This window comes from Nipponia nippon, unplaced genomic scaffold, assembly GCF_047370975.1.
Source record: "Nipponia nippon isolate SJK-2023a ecotype South Korea unplaced genomic scaffold, ASM4737097v1 scaffold_3, whole genome shotgun sequence".
Taxonomy (NCBI): Eukaryota; Metazoa; Chordata; class Aves; order Pelecaniformes; family Threskiornithidae; genus Nipponia; species Nipponia nippon.
In genome coordinates, this window is record NW_028262347.1 from 103,244,649 (window position 1) to 103,264,457 (window position 19,809).

The 19,809-nt window shown below is 42.2% G+C and overlaps 1 protein-coding gene across 7 annotated transcripts in view; it reads left to right on the forward strand.

Annotated features, from left to right (window-relative positions):
* Positions 1 to 19,809, forward strand: part of NDST2 (N-deacetylase and N-sulfotransferase 2) — a 149,092-nt gene that overhangs the window by 95,155 nt on the left and 34,128 nt on the right. The gene's annotated exons all lie outside the window — the stretch shown is intronic.

Consider the following 19,809-nt stretch of genomic DNA (forward strand, 5'->3'; position numbering starts at 1 on the left):
ATGGGAAGGATGTGGGCTAAAAAGCTTTTAAAGTTTCAGATTTTGCATTTCACAGAATCTCTGACCCATGCATAACAGCTGTAAGACCCCTTTGGGAATGACTATATTTACATTGCTCCCGGCATACTGGAACTGCATTCATGACTTAGATCCACAGGAAATATGATAAATGTAACTAAAAATAGAAATATTGGGTTGGTTTAAATTCTGTGCTGAAGGAATGGAGTCCTACTTTTTTCCTCCTTAGTTCTGCCTGGATGAATAGTGAGGGAAGGTAATTCTTGTGGAGTTTATTTAGGACATATGTTTGAATACCGCACTCTAATTTAGCAAAAAAGCACCAGTCCTGTCAAGGTGCCTGATGCAAAAGTTGCAGAGATTCAGGCTCCTGTGACATTTATGGATTTCAGGTGCTGCAATACTTGAAAAAAGGCCAATCCCGTCTTAAGAGTGGAAGTTCCTATAGTCAGTGCAGTAGAAGAGGGATGATGTGGTCAAGTCTTGCCTCCATTAGGTTCCTAGGTTCTTTGCTTGGAAAGAACAGAGATAGTTTGGTTTTGTGTGTGTGCTGGACAAGTCTGGTTGGAGTACTTTTTCATGCCTGAAGAGTGTTCTCAGTTATATGGGTATCTCAGATTGCTTTATATGAGCAGATCGTTATGGCTTCAGCTGTGCAGAAAATCAGAGGGCAAAAAAAGGAGGATGGAACGGTGCATTCCTCATGCAAGTAGACTGGGTTTATAAAAAGGAAATCGTGGGAGCTAGTACTTAATGCTGAGTTCCAGTGTACAGGAACTCGGGTGGCGAGGAAAGGTGGACATGCTAAAACAAGTACTTCGGACTCTTTGAGCCCTACACGTGCTACATTTCTAAAACTGCCTCTGTCTGCCAACCGGAAGCTGAACTTTAACCCTGCTTTTCCTGGGAAGCCATAGCCAAGTTTGCCCAAGTGAAAGACTTCTTCCAGGGCCAGTCTCCATGCAGCTCCCACTTTATTTTGGCAGCCCCCTCCCAGCCCCACTCACAGTGCAGCTCTATGCTTTCTCTTTCTCTCAACCCTAACCCTGAGTTTTCTGGAGACACATAGACAAGGGTCCTCAGGCATTGGTTGGATAAAAGGATTTTGGAGAGTTGGAAAAGAGATAGGACCTATGTAGTTGGTGTGTGCCTGTTTTCATAGCTCATTCTTCCAGTGTGATTCAAATAGTAAATCTTGTCTCCTGTAAACTTTTTGTTGTCAATTTTGCAGATGCAATTTGCAGAGACTAGTAAAGGAGCAAAAATGACTTGAAACACGTGGTAAAGGTTTTTGTACTTGCAGTACATTGTTGTGAGGAGTAGAGTGGTCATAGAAGCCAGGGCTACTTTTGCAAACTCAAGAGTAGAAACAGAATAAATTAAACAAAAATTTGTGATGGAGTAGAATGAGTGTAATGACCACATTAGCATTCTGTCCAGCTTGAATACTTGTGTAATTCCAGAGGCAGTTGGTGTAATATTCACATGAGAAATTGATGAATATTTATAACAGGTGAGAGAGTGAAAATATTAATGGAATGCATCAGATATTCTACTAATGTCAAGATATATGTGACATCATGACTAGAACAGCAAAGGGAGAAGAATGTTTTGTTTCAGGTACAGCTGCCACAAATTGCCACTGCACCTTTGATTTCATTGACACAAAGGCTAGGAAATGGGGAAAGACAGCAAAAATGCAGAAATGATAGCAGGTGGAGAGGGGACCATGCAGTAGAATATATAGCCAGGTAGGCCATGCAGAACCCATTTCACTGTACGTGAAAGTAGAATTATTGGAAACTGTAAGTTATTGTTACTAATGTAAAAGTGGACTTTGGGCTTTTCTTGTGCTAACCCATGATTAATTCATCCTTAGCAATACTCACTTACTGGTTAATAATGTTCTAATGTTTCCTGCAATGAGATGCTTGTGCGAATAATACCCCACAGTTAAATTACAGAAAAAGTAAGAGAGCGAGCCACAAAATGCCTGCAGCTTACTTTTCCTAAAAGCTTTTATTTTCTTGTGAGGTATCTCAACTCTATTCAGTTGTAGCAGAAGAAGAGGGAGAAATAACTCCTTTTCTCTTCCATTGTATTTTATCTTTTTCTGGTTCCTAACTGTCTGTTTTGTTCTGTCAGTTGGTTCTAATAAGGACTTGTCTACCAGGTATTTCTTTGCAGTCACCAGTTCTTCATCTCCCTGTCTGGGGCAGGTTATAGGAACCGGTTCCTCTGAAACTTGTGGAACGGATCTAATCATATCAGTGAGGTCCTGTCATTGAAACATCTCCAGAAGTACACTGATTTACTTAGATGGTATGTCTTCATGACATCATGCCACATTTATGCAACAGAGATGAATTCTGGTCTTAAACATTTTAATTAGTTTATTGGACTGAAGTTTAAGAGAACTGGCAAGTTAGTGGTGGATTTTTGCCAGTGACTATTTACATCATTTTTAAGATTTGGCCGTTGCTGAAGATGAGCCTGTTGAGTATTAAAGATGAATACAAAAATGAAATAACTGTCTCAAATTGTAGGCACTACTAAGTGTAAAGACTATGTAAGGCTAGGAACCTGCATAGCAACACCTACTAACCTCATTATCCTTTCTTCCATATAAGCTTACTTTATCCCCAAGTGGGCTTTGAAGATCTTCTGTGAGATAAGAAATGTGAGCACAGCTGAATAGAGACAAAAAAATTAATTACAAAGCAGAAGGGCAGGACTTAGGGTGCTCTGGCAGGGGCATGTTCCTCTCTTCTGAATGTATCATCTATTTGTCAATTGAATGGCTTAACTTTGGCCCTTTTCACCCTTCTCGCCATGCATTTTAAATGAATATAACCTTATGGTTGGGGAATGCTGTGGTCAATATATCAAGAGCTTTTTTTTCTATTTTAACATGGAAGAAGAAAAGGAACACATTACCATTAAGTTTTCTCCGATAAATGCAAACACATGTTCTTCCTTTCTTTAACCTTCTTCCACAAAATGATTCATGTGCTTATATATTACAAAACTCTATTAGTCTCTCAGATTATATTTTCTGTATCTGGCATTAAAGCTGTTAATCTGTTACTGGGCTAAGGCCCTCACCAAACTGCCAAGATCTGTCCTAAGGCCATGCTTAAAGGCTTGGAAATCAACTTAGGTTGTGATTATGGACAACTTGGAGGGCTTCCCAGAAAGGACCTGTCCAGTCACAAGAGGTGAATATTGTTTCCATTGATTTTTAAATCTTTTTCTGCAACTACTATGCACCAGCCTCTTGTCAGGGCACAGGAGCTGAGGCAAGCCAGGAGGCAAGGGTGACTCCAGTGCAGGCAGTGCCCTCACCAGTGCGGTGCAGTCCCACAGGGGCTGAGCATGGCAGGCAGAGCTGGGTGCTGGTAACAGGGTCTGTTGACAGTCCCAGGCAAGATGGAGCAATGAGGCTCCATCCAGGAGTTTAAAAGACAGGGCTGGAAGCAAAGCTACAGTATGGCTCCAAATTCCACTCAGGAGACAGGGCCAAAGACAGGACTGAGTACAAGCTACAGCATGTATACGAGTGGACTTCCCAGGAGACAAGCTACCTACAGCCTAAGTCAATCCAGGAGACAGGGCCAGAGGCAGGGCTGCAGACAGGCACACCTACAGCAAAGTTCAGGCAAAGAGCAAAGGCCCAGGCCTGAGCTTAAATGGGGATGCTGGGCCATTGGCGGGGGGGTGCGTGAGACTGGTCTGTGCCCTTAAGGGCTGATGGTGCCCTCAGGGTCCTGACACCTCCAGATCCTTAGTGGGACAGATGAAAGGTTGCTTGCTCTGTATTCTGTCATCTCTCACAAGTTTTAATGATATAACTGGTACCTATAACAGATCCCCTTTGTTTTACTGAAGAGAAAGAAAAGGGTTTTCCCCTCACATGCTTATTCTGGCCCCAGAAGTTCTTGTCATCCCTCAGATAAGTGCTTCATTCCAAACGGGGTGGATGATGGCTCGCTTGTCTCCTGATGTTAGAGACAGGTATGTTTTTAGGAATACAATCCTTTCACTGTTTTTTGTTTGGGTTTTTTTTCCCCTTCATCCCAAAGTCAACTACGTCTAGACCTTCTCAAGAACCACTCTTGTTTTCTCTTTCAGTGGCAGGCCAAAAAAAAGATAACATGACATAGCTGTCTTCGATTGAATTTCAGGTAGGGTAGATGTCACCAGTGACAACATAAATCTTCAAGCCAGCTAGAAATTTACCAAAATCTGTGCAAATAAAATGAACTTACCAGAGTTGAGCAGATTGTACCTACACAAGTCTGCAGAGTCAGTCTCCTTTCTCAAGCCCCATCCCTGCCTCAATTCTGGCAATGTTAACATGGCTTGTTATGCCAATAAGCTATTGTTGGGTTTAATTGTAGTCTTCCTTGTGCTATGGAGTGGATCTCTGTTAACCTCAGTTAAAGGGGAAATTCAGGACAGGAAGCTGTTCCTCTGTTAACAGATGCTGGCTGGGTTAAATGCATCCTTAAATCCTCTCCTGTCACTTCTGTGGCTGCTAAAGAGAATGAGAAGTTTTCCCTCCTCCCTCGGTGATCCCCAGAAAACCTGCTTTGTGTCCAAGTGTCTTTTTGAGAAGAGCTAAGGTAATCTCGGTTCTTTCTCGATATTTGGGTGAGGAAGGATGGAGGAACTCAGAAGAAATCTAATTTTTTGGGGGTACTTAGTGCAGTGTTAAAGTACCTCAATAGTGATTTATCTTTGCTGGTATTTTTCCAGTAATATTGACACACAAACATGTTTGGTCTTCACTGGCTCCAGGAAGAGTTTCAAGATTTATGGGACTGGCTACTGCATATCCTATGTGTTGTCTCTACCTGTAAAATGTGGTAAAGCAAAGTGAAGCAGTGAAACGGTGGGCAGAGCCCTGGGGGACAGGATCTGTGTGCACAGAGGAGACTGGTGGGTGTGTGTGAGACTGAAGCACTGCGTAAGAAGTTCTTGTTTGGCACATTACCGTAAACCGCGCTAGCTTTGTTACATATTTCTGTCTGGAGGTTAAGAATTGTTCAGGGATAGTGCTATCAATGCTATCGTGCCGTGGTAGCTTACAAATAAGGCTTGAGCAAGGAAATTTTTCAAAGAATGTAAACTAAACAGATACCTTGCTATGTCTTGGTAGTTCCAGAACCATTTAGGCCCCATCCATTTCTCAAGTGCAATCAGTAAATAGCATCCTAAACCTGAGGTATTTTGAAAAACGTGTAACAGAAAAGCGTATGTCCTTCTGATATGGTAGGGCATGAAAAATGTGTTTTGCCTCGTCGTTTAAAGTCATCATAAAGGTCCAAGTAAACACCTTGTAGTATAGCCCAATAAATGAGAGACATCAGAGAGGATTATTGAGTGAAGCCAGGATTTCAATATAGGTCTGTTAGCGTAATTGCTTGGACAGTGGGATTTTGCTCCTTTTTTATTTAACTTTTCAAGATTGGGTTATTTACAAACTAAGGCTACTTATTTCAAATGTATTTACCTTGATACCGTGTACCCTTTTAAGCTACTGATATAAAGCACAGCAAGAGGTTTGGGTCTAGCCAGCATCCTGGAAATTATGCCATTACACAGTATGACCCTGATAAGGAAGAAATACTGCAAATACTGTTAATATTTTTGTAACAACTACCATTCTTACTTTAGGTGTAGAGACTCTGAAAGGCTCCTCTCTTTCTCCGAATAGTTGGTTCTGGTTTTCAGATGGGTCTTCCAGATTATGAATATTAGAAATAGAGGAAAGATACAGGCTGGTCCAGAAATGCTGCAGCAGGCACGTGACTTCAGCCAGTGACAGAAGAGAGACTTTTATCTGAATCATGACTAGACATTTTGAGTTTGCTTTCATTTTCCTGGGTACTACGTGAACAAAAGTTACTTTTTAAATCCGTTTTAATTCACAGATCTACAAAAATTGTCTAATAAAGATGTTGACACCCCTACAGTGAATTGAAGCTACTGATGATTGGCTTGATTTTCTTGGTAAGCTTTCCTTGGACCCCTCAGAAATAGTCTGCTGATCCTGGTGGAAAACCTCTGCTCTGGCGTTGTATAATTCTGCAGCTGTGCCTCTGCTCTCACTAAAATGATTAAAATACATCAAGTAGTGAATACAAAGATCACGTAATGGTGGCAGAAAGGCCTTGCTGTATATCATAGCCAGCACAGGGAATGTTATAGAGACCTACATGATTATCCCAGTCTTCATGACAGGGGAAGCTGTCTGGGAAGGGAAGGCTGTACTTAGAATGTGCAGCAGTTAGAGGCTGTCTCTTAACTGGTAGCAACACCCAGCATTTCCCCCTTTATTTCCAGGGCTCTTTGGAGACAGTCACCATGAAGTGATCTTGAGCAGAACTGCAGCTTGCGTCATGCCAGGATAGTTAGGTCTGGCTGTTTAGGAAAATATCACTGAAATCTCACTATAACTACCTGCTAGCATGAGGACATAGGTGATGTACTTGCCTCTAAGTGATGCTTGACAGCAATTGAGCTAATTTTTTCTCTGCTTGCCTTTGATCTGGGGGACAGCGTGGAATAGTTCTGGGAGTTGGAGGGGGAGGGGGAAAGTGCAGGAGGTTTGGGTAGGGAGGATGGAGGAGAGGAGATCTAGCCTTTGAGAGAGATACTGAAGTTTTGACTTTAGGCAGTGAGCAAAAGTTAATTGTTTTCATATACATGGAGCAGCAGTAATTCTTCTCTCTAACATTTTCTGAGTGAATAAATTCAAAAAGACTACAGCAAGTGTCCAATAAACCTGAATCTTTATAAAACACTGGAGACTGGAGAAAAATGTATTAAATGTATGGTGAAAACTCATCATGAAAATCTTGGTTATTCTAAAAATCAGTCCTTCATTGTGTGGAGTCAGGATTTTATCATCTTTGTGATTAGTGGAGTATCGAGAGATTTTCAACATCTGCTTTTTGCGTACTGCAGCTTGAATGGAAAGGATGTGTTTACTGGCATAGATGCGAGCTGGAAGCTAAAAATTTTAATGGTTTTAGGTTATGTGTAAATTAAAATTTTTGTCAGCATCATCCGTCTGCAGCTCACAGAAAGGCTTGCAAACTTGCAGTGCTGCATTGTAGCATGACATGTATGTGAGAAGATTTTTTTTTTTTTTTTAAACAAGAGGCAGAACAGAGAGTAGTCTCCTCTGTTAGATGTGGAAAGCACATTTTTCAAAGATACTCAACATCCATTTAACTTTTGTTGATTGATTAGGACAGCAGCACTAGTTCCATGTGTGTAATCCTTATCCCTCAGCACCTCATCTTTTATTCACCACTTACCAATAAATATCTTAATGTCTGTGGGCTTTTCTTTCTGAAATACTTCAGTGCTTTCTTCAGTTTTCATATTAAATAAATGAATAAATAATTTGCTGTGTTTTTGTAATGTATTTTCTAGGATTAAACAACACCGAGCAAATCATTGTGCCATTATAGGACAGAAAGAATACGTAATAGTGTGCTCATTCTGATTTAGTTTTATTGTTCATTCAAAAGGAAACTCATCTACTCATAATAAACAGTTTAAAACGTTTTCTACTTTAGCTTCCGGGGCTTGTTCCTGTCCTGTCGGAGTAATGAGTCAGTAAAAAATATCTGAGAGACAGACCTTACTGCAGCTACCTGGTCAGTTTAACTGAGAAGCTACACATTCTGCAAAAGCGGGTTAAGTTGTAGCAGATAACCCCAAGAGCCTGATAATTGACCCTTGTTTCTGATTTTAGTTTTCAGCTTGTTATTGTTGGGCTAAAATTTTAAAGAGGTGCTTTGTTCGCTTTATAACAGAGAGAACACCTGAATCGCCGAGATTCAGGCCTCTTTCAGAGCGCTCTCCAATACCCTGTAACGTTCCATCGCATTAAGTTTTCACTATCTTATTACAGAAGTGTTTGCTGTGCGCTGTCAGCTCCTGTTAAAATAACTCCTCTAGAGATGTGTGCTAGTGTGTCATCCTGTCTGAAAATGCTCTTCTCCCAAACCCTGACTGGGAAAGGATACAGCTTTGAGCATACTTAGGGCTTTGCACCTTCAAAGAGGAGCAGAGTACGCTGCTGTGGTCAGAAGTGCCTCCTTTCCCGCCTGCCTCTCCACCCCTCTAGGACACCGTTTCCTATTACATTTTAAAGTAGAGAACCCCTCTTGCACCAGTCTCCTAGGGGTATAAAGAGTTTAGCTCCCCACCACCACCACTGCGACCAAACATGCTTAGACAGGGACAGAACATAATCTCAGATTTACATATTTGTTCTTTTAACATGTGAATTTTTTATTTGGGGTGCAGAAGGTGTTTTTTCTGTGTCCCTCTGCAGATCTATTCCAGTCTCCAGATTCCAATAATAGTGTCTGAGTATACTTAGCTGGTGTGCTGTTGGGTTGCTTTTCTCTTTTTCCCCTCCCCGCCTGCTCCCCCCCTCCCCCCAATAATGAGATCAGTTCACTGAGTGAAACTGCGAGCCACATTAGGGTAAGAGAAGCAATTTACTGCTGCTGAATACATTTGCTGAGTGTAGTTCCCCTCATCTTGTCAGCTTGTCAGTCTGGAGGCATCCATAAACCTGTGACAGCTTCAGAAGATGAACTCTGGCAGCAAGCTGTCAGGGTGCCAGGCACTGCTGTCTGTGGGCTCCCTTCCTCCCCTCTCCCCCCTTGCCCGCCCGCCCGCTTGCCCTCCCTCTGCCTGCCTGCTTCTGTCTTCTCTGTCTCTCCCTCCTCTTCCCCCCTCCCCAGCTCCCTGCCTCCCTCTACCTTATTGATGTGGGTTTAGGTGCTGCTGTTCTCCGTGGCGGTACCTTTTTGGTTTCTTCCTTGATCCTCTTGCCACTGGAACAAAAGGAGAACTGGCTGCCTGTGGTGCAGCACCTGCCCCTGCAGCCTGGGGAGCGAAGGGGAGGAAAGCGGGGTGCTCTGCATCCCAGTCTGCCTGCGCCGGCAGTGAGCTTGTTCAGTCACTTCGCTAGAAATGCCTTTGAACTGCTGCCAGATCCCATTGTCTGCCGTCCAAATGGAGTTCAACGCCCTGCCGTGATTAGATGCACAGTGTGTAAGAGGAGGAAGGAATGGAGCTGTATTCCCACCCTGAAGGAGCATCTCAAATCTGCCGTGTGCCATGATAATCTGAGTACTGGACTATGCTTCTCTGCCTTCCTCTGCACACCGTCTTCCTTACTTTCCTCTCATTGTTCCTGGGATTTCAGGGAGTGACATGGAAGCTTTTCAGAGAGGAGCTGTAAGGGCAAGATAGTTTCGGGGGAGAAATGGGCTGTGCTTTTGGACTGTTTATGTGGGACTGTGCTTTGCCCACCCCCTACCTGTAGCTGCAGTATGATATACCAGCTAGTGGTTAATGGTGCTTATGCTCAGCAGTGATGTGCTCTTTTTTAGCATGAATTTATTTACATTTTTCCATTTGTCTGCACTTAAAATTCCAGCATCCTTAGGTTCACAAAATGATCTGAGAGATTTTGGCAACACTGAGTGAAGGGAAGGCAGCCACTGCTACTAATAATGGTTCAGCCATCTACCAACTGTGCAGCCCAGCTGCCCTTCTCCAGAAGGCCAGCTCACTTTATATATATAGATTTTTGTGAAAAGCAGCTCTCAGGCTTTTTTGCTTTCCCTTTGGCTCAATGTCTTTCCTTGGGTTGTTGACTGTCACACCCCTTTTGAGAGAGTAACTTCACTTGAGGATTTCACTTCTAAAGGTAGGAATTTGAATCTTTGTGCTTATCTTTGCTATTCCTTATCTAATTGTTACCGAGTTTGTTACAAGAAAACATTGTTTTCTTTCATGTCTTGTTATTTGACTGCTTGTTAACCAGTCATCATCTGCAAGGACAATGCTTTGAGAGGAGGATGGAGGAGCTGCTCTTCAGTGACTGTATTAGGCAGTGCACTAAGTGGAGTTGGCAGGGCTTGTATCTTGCACTGATGTGCCTGCTAGTTGCTTTCTCATTAAGCTCTTTGTTAGTTCCTTCTCCTCATCCTCCCTCTGCTCTCCCTTTCCCTCACTGATAGGATGTCTCTGCATCTAACCTTGCTGCTTGGTTAAATCCAGGTTCTGAAATGTGCTGGAGGAGGATGAAATCTGCCCTGTGAGGAGCTGGTGGCTCACGAATGCACTTGAATAGTACAAGGAAGCTAGTTATAGCTGCATGCCTTTGCCTAGGCTACTGCTCACACTGTGCTAAAAATGGATACTCCCTTGACCCTTTGTAGTCACTTTATGTCTTGGGTACCTGACTGGAAGATGAACAGATATCAGCAATATTGGTGACTGATGAAATCATTGTAAAGATTGGAGCCATTACAGACAGAACATCTTAAAAATCAGATGATGTCTTGTATGTTCAATGAGGATTAATGCAACCACATTTTCTAGTGGTTTGTCACACAGCAATCTAAATTCTCATTTGCACCTCAAGAGCAAAGCTAGTTGTGCTAAGTTAATATTTAGCAACTTGAAAGCTTAGAAATGGAAATTTTTATAGATATTCTTTTTCCTTTCACCACAAACTAGTAAAAGAAGACCCTTTGGTTAACAATGTGTTTGATTTCCATTTTTTAGATTCTTGGGAAATAAGGTTCACTTGGAACACTGAGGATTTTCTGGTCATTAAGAAATTTCTTGATCCTTGATCTTGATGTAGCTGCCATTCTCTTGGTCAAGACACATTAAACAGAATTTGAGCCTTTAAAAATGTTCTTTAATAAACCAGTCAAGTTCATGCTGATAGGATGCTTCTGCAATGTGTCCAAATACTGCAGATGTAGGAAGCAAGAGCTTGGCCTGGAGCACAGACCAGAAACTAATCGCAGGGCCTCTTCTCTTAAGGGTCTTTGTTTTTTTCTCTTACAGTAACGAATGTAGTCAGATGGTTAGGCTGCTTTGTAAGTAACTGTGGATGTAGCTCCCACTGTCTAAAACCTTCCCTCTACAAAGTGGCTATATGGAAGAGGAGACAAAATTTTCAATTCCCTTCTCTGCCCTCCCTCTTCACTCCCCAGCTTCAGCTTAAAAAGAATGAGGAAGGGTGCTGGTCTCTGCTTAAGTGATGTCATATGTTTCAGGTTAGCTAAAATTGCAGTGAAATTTTTTCCATATTGTATTAGGATCTGGCCTTTCTATAGGCCATTCAATTCAAGAATCCCAAAGAGATAATGAAAAAGTCTATGTTGATAGGAGTGTTTAACCAACACAGAGCTGAAGTAACCTGTCGAAGGTTGACCTGCTGCTAGTTCCAGGAATCTTGGGTCTTACCTCACTGCTGGAATTGTCAGACAACCTCCGATGTGGCTTTTCTGCTTCGATGATTTGAAAGAAACTGCTAAAAAAATACAAATGATCTTTCAGTAAAAATATTCTCCATTGTTTTAAACGATCCAGAAATGATGTATCAAGTCTGTTCACCTTAGATGAAATATAATGAAAAGTTGTTAACCCCACTGCTGTCCTTCATCGTGAAACAACCATTTTATGTGCTCAGTAAAACGTTATGTCAGAGGCTTTTTGTGAGTGGATGCAGCCATTTGCCTGAAACCACAATTAAGGTCTAGTTGCATGAGCTCCCATTCAGCCTGGTGTTACCGCTTCAGTGTATATAGATGTGTCTCTGTTGTCGTACCTCATTCCACACACCTGGACCCTGCTGAAGTTTTCTTCTAGCAGGATGAAGTGCCACCTGTAGCGCAGAGCTGGACTGGAGCAGGTACTTGAGTAGTTAGCATCTGTGGGGTGCCTGTTTTCTGATGCTTCATGACGGAGTCACATAGTGCAGTAAAAGCACTCAGGTTTGTTTGAAATCTGGGAACCTCATTTTAGTCTCTGAAACACTCTAAAGAAGGTGATGGATTCAATAAGCTTGTTTCGAGAGGCAATTGGTAGTGCTCATTTATAAAAAATGTTGCTGGGTTGCTGGAAAATAGGAGGGGGAAGAGGTTGCAAACTAAGCCTGCTTACACACATTAGGATGAGCCCAGGCATGAAGTGAAAGGAAAACTCAGAGCTCTTCATTATCCAATATTCCCTTAGGGCAATAACAAACTCACTATAGAGCCAGCAAGCCAGGCACGGGGGCTGGCGGAGAGAGAGCACACATTGTTCTCAGAATATGGCTGGTGCTGGAATCTTTCACTGCAAATTTGAAGCCATCCTTAATGCAAAATATTCCTCAAAGGGATTTGTTTTTGTTGCCTACCATTTCAAAAGCTGCTTCCAATCCAGTGTGATGCCTTCTTCCGAACAAAAGGTTGTAAAGTTAGGTACAAAAAAGGAAGCATAATCTTGCTTTTTCATACCCCCATATATGAGCTGAGGTTATGCAGAGACCCTCCTTTTTGGAACTGCAAAAGACCAAATGGAGAACTTCACCTCTCTCTGCTTTAGCGTGTTGTAGCTTTTCAGCCTTTTTGTGGTGCTCAGTGGCCACTTCATATTATGTGCTTCATTTCAGAGTAAGTAATCATTTTTATACTGAAAATTCAAGTGCAGAATATATTTGTGTAAAGGCCAAATGTTTTTCCTGGGGTGGGGAACATGGGAGAGTGCATAACACAGACCCTCCAGTGTCTCCCAGTGATACATGTACAGTTGTTCTGGTTTGAATGTCTATAAGGAGTGGGAGATAGAAGTTAAGGTGTCTCTTCTGAGGTGGTAGGGTAATTAGGGGTAGGATTCATGGCGTTAGTTCAGCCTGCGTACATTAAATTGGTTGATTGACATTAGTCTGTTTAGGATCGTGAAGGAAAGTGGACCTCTCTGAAAAAGCAGACAACTCAAATATCTCCTCTTATTTGTATTCCTAGCATTTGCAGAGTCCAAGGTGATTGTTCATATAAGCAATTTGACCTAAAATAAATTCACTCTCTTCCCCCTTCCCAATAAATTAAATGCCATTGCCAGTAGTTTAACCTCTGAGGTGGCCCTTGCTGAATGAGCATGGTTCCCCTCTTTGATGCAAATAGCAGCAGTGAAGAAAAAGAAACATATGAGAGCCTGGCAAATGCAGTGGAAGGGAAGAGAATTTTCACCCCTTCCGTGGAGCAACCTCTGTGCTGTCAGCAAACCAAGCCAAGTTACGATCCTTCTGCTAATCGAGAACTGCTAGAGGATTTTTCACCTTCTGGCTGTCTCAAATCTCGTTCTCTGGAGTGTTTGCAGTAGAACAGTGAGCGGTGGCAATCCCACTCATATTGCTGTTTCGAAGTTTGTGTTTTACCCAGGTAATGTCAGGATACGTTCACAAAGTGCTGTTGAGGCATCGGTGCTCAGCATCTTTGTGTAACGTGATTCTTATTTCACAGGTGGGGTTCGGGAAATGTGTAACCACATCAAGTTAAAAGTGGAATAAAGGACTCCACTTGGTCTTACTCTCAAATTCCCTAGCTTTTAGGATGATGTCTAGCTCCCTCCCAGAGGGTACATGAAGGGCTCTCGCTGTCTCAAAGATGGTCTTTGAACCTATTTCTGATGCTTGTGGACCAGTGCACAAAGGGGAAGTTGAAGATTCTAATATTCCACCCTGTCTCATCTCCCATGATAATGCTGCTCTTCCTTCTGCCCCTTCTGTAACTATGCAAGGAAAGAAGGAAGCCAAAAAGGGCACTGAAATTTCCCTGGCAGTTCCCAGTGTTGGTCTTCTGAACATTGAGCTTGTGGCTCAGCTGTGGAGTCTCTCTCTCTGAACGCTCTGGAAAATCAGTGTCTGGATGAGAGTACAAAACCGGGTCTTCAGTTTACATGCGCAGGAATGAGTTAGAAAACAGTCACCTTGTCTTAACTCCGGAGGAGCTGAATTAGGGTAGCATATAGCTTGATTACCCCTACACATGTCCCTTGGCACTGCTTGAGTAGAGTTATCTGTTGGCACTGCTGCCAAGGGACTGCCCCACTGAGCAGGGACACCAGCGGTTGAAACCGAGAGCCGCGTCAGTGGGTTTCCTGGAGATGCAATGACCAATGCGTTTGTCAAACTGGCAGCCCTGTGTGGCAGAGGAGGAGAAGGATGCTCTCTGCTCTCCTGGCCGGGGTGGGGGGATACTGGTGAATTTGCACATTTTCCCGTGCCTCCCTCAGCTGAGAAGGGGAGTCAGGCAGCGAAGCTAGCGCCTGGCGAGCGCAGAGGAGGCTGGGTTGCATCCAGCAGCAGGCAGCTGCCTCGTGACGCTGCCTGGTTGTGGCAGATAAATTGGTTGGGAAAATGCAGGCAGGCAAAGGGGAATATGGGCAAAAATAAGCATAAAAGCACTGGGGCGCGATTCTTGCTGCAGGTACCAAGATGTCAGCAGGTCCTTTGAATGTGCTTTCCGTTAACACTTGCAATCACAGATGTTCTGCAAGCCACTTAGCGCTTCACGGGAGAGTGAGGATGAAGTCAAAGCGTTTCAAATTATTGCAGAAACACTAACCCAGATTCATAATGAAGACTGAATTTTACAATTCAAGTAGAGGCTTCGTTTCTTTGTCGTGTAAGAAAACAGAGCATGTCTTCCAAAAAGCTGTAGTCTTTATATTCCAGCTACCAAATTAATTATGTGAAAGTTAAGCAGACCAAATAATTAGAGTTAAAATCAATTTGTGTATTTAACTTTAATGTCTAAAATTTTAAAAGATGTTTATCACAGTGCATTTTTAGTAACATAACTATAGCACTTCAAAGTTGCTGTCTAGCTAGAAATTATTTCATTTTTGTGTTTCGGCTACAATGAAGAAGATAAGAAAATTCAGAGTTTGGATATCTAGACTGCCTTTGCTGTCCCCTTTGCAGCAACGTTGAGTAGAAAAAGAAGAAAAAATCTTGTCTAAAAGTATAGTGTTAATCTAATCTCGGGCTACGAAAAAGCATTAATTATTTAGTTATAGTGTTGCTGCAAAGTCGAGTTTGAATTACTTGAATGCTCTAAATGCCGTTGTTTCTCTCCCATCACATCTGTGCACAAGATTTTAGCGTTAAGTGCTCTGAAAACTAGAAAGTATCTGTTACCTCACTGAGATAAATTATCACATTTGTACTTGAGATTTCAGCATTAATGATGACATTTCAGCATTTATAGTGTTTTATTGTGGGTATTCTTTAATGTAGGTAACCCACGCTGTCAGCTAATACCGCTTTTGTCTCTGTATGGGAAACGGTTTACAATTGAAAGGGCAGAAAGCACTGTAAGAAGGTAGTTGAAGCAACTTTCCTGCCTAATGCAGTCCTTGCCTTCTTTTGCTCCGAAATGCTTCTCTCTGGACAAAGGGAAGGGATGAATGCAGTTAGTACTGCAAGCGTATTGTGTTTTCACAACCAAACCAGCAGTGGCTTTAGTCAGGATATGGATGAAATTATGCTGTGGTGTGTCCAGAATATTGCAAGACATGGTGAATTTTAGACTTGCAGACTGTGTGAGCCCTCCTCCATCAGCATTAAATACATAAGCTGTAAGCATGCTGGTGTATTTCTGCTGGAACTCGTCTTTGAAGATGAGCTGTTAAGCCTTTTAGACCCTGCTTCTTTTGATTGTTAAAGAACCTATGTTTTTTAAAAGTAGGAAAGCTAGACCTAATGTCTCAGGCAAATTCTGTCTTTAGGCGCTATGTTTCTGCCTCCTTAAGCAATGCGAGCTGTCATTTTCTCCTACTCCCTTGACTCCCTGTGTACTCCTCCCTTTATCTCTTCCTCCTACTCTCAGCTTTGCATTTTGTTTCATGCTGCCTCCTATTCCTGGAACAGTCTCCCAGTCTCTGCTGCCAAATCCTCCCTCCCTCTCTTTGCTCTTGCGAACGTGTTTCTTCCAGCAATCATTCCCAAGTTGTTTACTTGACTAATTGTCTCTCTCGGTATGCTTTCTTTCCTATATCTCTTGTTCTGGATCCTGTTTCTTAATGTGAGATAGTACATATGGCAGGATAAAGGAGTGTATTTGCCACTATTTTGCTGAGCATTGTTTGCATTAGCTCTTTATACAATGATTAGTAATAAATTCCCTTTTCTATTTTGAGTGCAGAATTTTTCACTTAGTTCATTATTTTCTGTATGCTATTAAAGAGCAGCCATGTTTTAAGGTAATTGCTAGGCTGTGGAAAATTAGTGTCTGTATTACAGCAAGTGCCATCAGCTAGCCTGGCTGTATAGGCAAAGTTCAACTGTGTTTATCAACTTGCATGAAATGGTGGTAGAAAACACAGGGCTCTGGGCAAATCTGGTGGTGCTCAATAATATTACTGTCATTGCACAGCTTCACTACAGTGGTAATTGTGGTGCCGTGGCTGTTATTTTCCTAGCATGGACAAGCTTACAGAGGCATGCATGGAGATGTATCTGCCTACTGTTTATAAAGCATTTGTGTCGCTTGTTTGTGGAACAAGTCTTACCACAAAAACATTGCAGAAAAGCAGAAGACCCACCATGTTAGTAAAACTGTGTGTTGGTAAGTGGCTATGTTGTTGTATGCAAGCGGGTGGATCAAGTCATTGGGTTTTTTGTAGTGCATTGTATAGGCTGAATACCTTCTAGCAGGCTAGACCAAGAGAAGTGGGTTCTCTTTCCTACTGAACACCTCGCCATGCTGGCTGACGCACATTTCCACCTGGAGAGAATTTCACTTTTCTGTCAATTCTGTTCTTTCCATTCCAACTGACACAAGGCAATCTGATCATTGATTTAAAAAAAAAAAAATAATGACTGGGATTTTTGGAAACCCTGAAAACATAAATTTTGCTTTAGAATAAGTTTCATAATAAACGGTGTTCTGAATACTTCTATTTTCATAAGTCTCACTTCTGATAATAGCTGACCTAATCTTACTGCTACGTGTGAAACAGAAATAGTTTCATAATTGTTTAATCCTATAGATACTTATACAAGCTTGCAAAATGACACACACAAGACTAACCCCATTAATTTTTATGTAAAGGTTAGGCATACGTTTTTCCATTATCAGAAACTAAAAGTGGACTTCAGAACTAAATTTCTTCATGGAAAAAACAAATTTCTTACTTCAAAACATAAATAGTTTCCATGTTAATAATGACAAATGAATCAAATTTTCAGTACCTGAATGCATTTTGTTGGGAATCCTATTACCTGTATATTTTGGAAAACAGTCTCCAAGATAGCAGATTTAGTCTCCCAGACCCATAATTGGGCACCTTGCAGTTTTCAGTATCCAGATCCTTTTGTCTTCAGCTGCAGTCCCTAATGGAGATGTACATTTTGCTCAAAATTCTTGAGTTTCCTGACAAAACTTCAGTTCTATCAGAGGGTAGATTTGATTGCAAATACAGCAGCTTTTGTTCCTGAGTTCGTCTATACTGTTAATTAGGCTGTTAATGAGGTCCTGGACTTATTCTGCATGAAGGAGTATTTTAAAGATGCAGCTTCATAGTAGAAAAAAATTCTACTTGTAATCGGTTGACTAATTAAAAATGTAGGAATGCAGCACCCACTTTAACAATTAAGTCTATAAAACAGGAGGAGTGTGAAGAACTAGTGATGTGTAATTACAATACAGTTTAAAATGAATTAATATATTTGAGACTTCTATCTTTGAAATAAGTTTTATTTCTCTGTGTTGATTTTCTAAAAACAAAGTTCCTACAAAGAGGAACAGAAGGTGCAGCATTGAAGTTCTTGTTTAAAAATGCAGTGAACATGGCATAGTGTAAACTGTGGCGTGGAAATAAGTGTGCATTGCCTGTGTTGCTCTGATTTTGTAACAATTACAAACACAGATGGTTTGAGAGAAAATTAAATAATTCCACCCACAGTAAGACAGGGAAGTCTAACAATAGCCACAACTCTTTATCACCCTGTTTCCCTAGCAGACTCCCTCCTGCTGTCTCTTACACATCCTTCATGCATCGAAAACTAATGTGTGTGTGAAGCTGCTTCAGAGTCTGTCCAGGCCATAAGGACCCCAGCAGGCTGGCGTGGCCCTGACCTACCATGCATGGGGTCTCCATCCACCATCCTCCTCCTCCTCTGACACAGGCAGGATCCTCGGCAGTAGTACCCAAACGAGACAAATAGAGGCAGTGACAGCCGCCAGGTTCAAACAGATGGGTGCATAGTCATCAGGCAGGCCCAAGGTCAGGTCAGCAAGGCAGAGCATACCTGTAATGTAGTTCAGGTCATGGCCTGAGCTCAGGTACAGCTCGTAGGTCAGGAGATGGAGGCTGGGCAGGGCATTCAGAGGCTGTTGGTGTATGCAGGGCCCTGACAGTCTTCCTTACAGAGCCGCCCCCCTCCCCCCCCCCCCCAATCTATTTCTGCCATAACCCTTGTGAAAAAACAGATGATGATTTTCATTGCACAGGTGGCCATGAAGGCTCAGCGAGCGCAGTAGAGCACTTTGCGTTTCTTTCTGTCTTGCAAAACCCAGGCCTCCAAACCACTGTCTCGGCCAACCTGAGACCTCAGCTCCATAGACCTCAAGTCATCCCTTTTCCACTCATTCCACTATTCTTCCCTTTGCTTGTTTTTACTCATTTTGCCTTTTTCTAGGCCAGATTTATAGCTTGTTTATATCATTTTCCCCTCCTTTTTCTGAAGTGAGTTTGCACTGTGTTAAAAGCTCTCTTGCAACAGCCAAGCCAGCAAAAATGTGAATATTTTGTGTTCTGAGTCCAGGAGACTTATTTACTTCAAGTGCACCAAGGTAATACAGAACTGAGTATTAGAAACTACAAAGACTGGGAGATAGGCCATTAGCTTTACACTGGATGGAGATCTTTTGAATAGATGACCTCAGCTGAAGGCAGGCAGGAGGGATGCTGTACACAGCCAGGGAACACGTTCTTTTACAAGCTCCTCAAATTCTGACCGTGTGAATATTGCTGTAAATACACAAGAACGGGTAAGCACAAGAGCCTTTCCTGAGGTTTTATGCTTTGGCAGAGCATACTTACAGCTTTCTTCTGATGTCAGTTTGGACGAACTTTCAGTGTAACAGTATTAACCTGTTCCCTACTGTCTCATGTTCCTAGATAAAATAGATTGGAAAAGAAGATTAGCCCCTATATGTTACTTGTCAGGAGGAAGCAATTGAATATAGAAGATCAGCCTCTTGCTAATTGAGGTGGAATTTTTAAAGTGTAGCTCAAAGAAAGAATGGTTAGGCTGTTTTCATAGCGATTGCAGGTAAACTCTCATAATCTGCATTTCTATATTAAGACACTTCAACTGACTGACACTGAGTTATCTTGGTTTGGCCACAGTTTGACTGTATTTCCCCACTTGATTAAGTTACTTAAGAGAAGACAGCAGAGAAGACGTTTTGCTTTCTGCAACAGGATCATTTAGCTGAATTGTGATAAAGCAGGGTGTGTGAGGGAATGGAAATTAGATCCTTGTCCATATCTAATGTGGAAGGAACTGCATTTATTTCCTGTTCTCCCAGCTGAGTTGAAGATGTTCTGCCATGATAAGAGTATACTTGTTGATTACCAATGTAAGGAGTAAGCTGAAGATGGTGTGTTCCCACCATTTGGGGTGACTGAGGTAATCACTTCCCACCTGGGTGGGATTGGAGAGCAGCTAGGAGTGCCCTTGTGTGGCAGGCTCTGACCTGCGCTAACTCTAGTTCTCTGTCGCACAGCTCCACGTGGCTGGCTGTAGAAAGGAGCTGGTGTCTCACATTATCACCTGGTTTGGGAAAGGGGTTAGGGTCAGAGCGTGCATAGACCTAGGTGTCAGGAAAGGCACAAAACAGAAGGAAGGGTAAGTCCAGAATGAAACTGTGCAGTTCTTGTGGTGGCCTGGTACCT